This window comes from Chrysochloris asiatica, unplaced genomic scaffold (genome assembly GCF_000296735.1).
Source record: "Chrysochloris asiatica unplaced genomic scaffold, ChrAsi1.0 scaffold00025, whole genome shotgun sequence".
In the NCBI taxonomy this organism is placed as follows: domain Eukaryota; kingdom Metazoa; phylum Chordata; class Mammalia; order Afrosoricida; family Chrysochloridae; genus Chrysochloris; species Chrysochloris asiatica.
In genome coordinates, this window is record NW_006408543.1 from 6,973,435 (window position 1) to 6,976,420 (window position 2,986).

The following is a 2,986-nucleotide window of genomic DNA, read 5'->3' on the forward strand; positions in this document are numbered from 1 at the left end:
TTAAACGGCGCTTTCTCGGCCGCTCCTCTGACGTTCGTAACGGTTTCTCGGAGCAGTTACTTAAGGGTGGCCTTTTGTGATTGAAGGTTACAACGTTGATAACGTTGGTGCCTTTGGTAACGTGTGTGTCCGTGAATCCGGGCGTCTCTCTGTTGTTAGGGCCGTCGGGTCAATTGCGACTCGTAGTGACCCTGTATGGGGGTTTCCGAGGAGCCGCTGGTGGAATTGAAACGCCCACCGTGTGGTTCCCAGCCCAGTGCTGATCCTGTAGTCCAGTGCGTGCCTCGAAACTACAGGCTCCCGTTAAAGGTGTGTGTGCGAGATGGTGCGAGAATGAAAGGTCCAGAGAGAAGGATTTTATTTTCTTTAGTCGGACTTGTGTCCTCAGCACCTACAACAGTGCCTTGTTTATTGTAAACTCTTAACTGCTGAACGGATGGATGGATGAAGGCAGTAATGGTCGTATTGATAGATGTTTTGCTTTAAAATGTTACTAGACTTGGGATGTTTGTTTGTTAAGTAATGTTGACTATAACTGTGATCATTAGCCAATATTGTTTTCGTCAACGTGATTACTGTTTTGTTGCCCAGTGCCATCAAGTTGATTGTGACTCGTGGCGACCCTGTTGTATAGGGTTTCCTAGGAGCAGCTGGTGAGTTTGAACCGCCTGCCTTGCAGTTCAAACCAACTTTGAGGTAGAGTGCTTATCTTATGGTGCCACACTATTAGTGTCTGAGTTTTAGGGCTATTTTTGTTTTTCATTTGTCTACTTATGATTATAAGGAGCTCTGGTAGCGTAGTGGTTAAAAATCAGGCTGCGAATCTTAAGGTCAGCAGTTCGAAACTACCAGCCGCTTCGCGGGAGAAAGATGAGGTCTTCTGCTCCAGTAAAGATTTATAGCCTGGGAAACCTTGTACAGGGTCGCTATGGGTCAGAACTGACTCGAGGGCACTTAACAACAACAACGACTTTTGATTACATCGTGATGAATAATTCACACACATAGTAGTTGAGGCTTGTATGTTGTTATTGAATGCCATCAAGTTGACTCTATGTACAGAGTAGTGAAACACTGTCCGGTCCCAGCATTGCTGCTGGGTCTTAGTCCGAGTGTCTTAGTGGGCGGTGTCCTCTTTTTCACTGGGTCTTGTACGTTGTTGTTAAGTGCCGTGAAGTCAGTTCCAACGTATAGCGATTCTGTATAGGGTTTCCAAGGAGCATCTGGTGAGCTTGAAACTGACCTTGCAGTTCAAACTGACTTTACAGTGCAGCGCATTAACCCACAGCCCCACACCAGAACTCTGCTTCTTTTGTTCATGATGAAAATAAAGTTTGCAACACAAGCAATAAAGAAACACTAATTGCTAATGAAGTCCTTAAGTTTAAAGTGCCATTTGTAAAATTGAGTATGTATTACTTGTTTTAAAGAAAAGATCATCTTTTGGCCTATGTTGTTGTTGTTGTTGTTGTTATGTGCATTCGAGTCGTTTCCGACCCATAGCGACCCTGTTTAGGTTTCCAAGGGTGTAAATCTTTACGGGAGTAGAAAGCCTCATCTTTCTCCCGCGGTGCAGCTCGTACTTTCGAACCGCTGACCTTAAGATTCGCAGCCCGATTCGTAACCACTACGCTATAAGATCAGTAAATTGAAAACCTTGAGTTCACCAGGTTTCTAGAAGGAAGTAAACTGTTTTCTCTAAAACCCTCTGCCATGAGCTGATTCTGACTCACAGTGACCCTGTATGGTGAGGGTTTCTGAGACTAAAGCTTTACCAGAGCAGGCAGCCTCATCTGTGTCCCTCAGAGCGGCTGGTGGCTTTGAGCCACCAACATTGCTGTTAGCAGTCCAACGCCTAACCCACATCACCACCATGACTATTTAAAAGTTAGCTAGAACAAACAAAATTAAGGGTGATAAAGAGATCTTAAGAGAGTATCTAATTGGGTTAAATCAGATTCACATAAATTCTATAATACCAGAGTACTTGCTAATAAGATTGCAAAATCCTTATTCATAGTTTTTGAAAAGTCCTAGAAATGTAGAAAACTGAGACTGACACATGTCTCAAGTCTCCTAGAGAGAAATCAGATGGTTTCCAATGCTAGAATTTATAACAGACATAGAATGTTGTTGAGGAAGTCTGCGCACTCAGGCAAGGAGAGCTGGCGCCTTCAAACCAGCAGAGCTTCCAATAAAGAGCAGCGGCTGACACAAATCATAGTTCCTTGTGTGATGAGTTTACTAGACGGCTGGTAGATAGAGTCCTTTCATGTGTCCTTAAAACAGAGTAATCTCTCTTTACTCTAGCAGGCAGATAAGGTCTAGGTGGATGGATCGACAGCCATTCAAGTTACCAAACCTAAGCTGCTGGCTAATGTCAGCCTGGAAGGGAGATCTTAAGAGATATGCTACAGGATTCTAGGCTTGCCCTTACTCTGGTTATGGACCCATAGTGACCCTCTATAGGGTTTCTGAGGAACAGCTGGCGACCTTGAACCGCCAACCTTGTGGCTCAAACTGACTTTGCAGTCCACACTTTGTTGTTACCAACTTTAAGAATATGAGAGGCTTGCTTCTCCAGTTAATAAATGAAGATGATAGTTAGCTAGCATGTTAGCTGACACTCAGGATTCAGAGTTCTTAAATTTTAGCCTGAAATAATAGGCCAAGTATGGCGAGGTAAGAATTGATCAGGGTGGTTAAAGTTACAAAAGCTCAGAGTTGTACTCAGAATGGATTGGAGATGTGGAAGACCTGGCTTTATGAATGTGGTTCTAGGATTGATGCCCAGATTGACAAATGGTGGCTCTTAGTGGATTAAGTGTCCTTTATGTGTCTTGGCTTTATGTGTCTTGGCTCGTATTTGCTCGGTGATAAGCTTCCAGGGGTCCTGGGACTCCACTAACACACCCGGATGTGCTACTGAGTATTGTCAGTCTCCTCCTTCCCACGAATGGAGAGGAGCGTACCAAGAGTGTGGCTT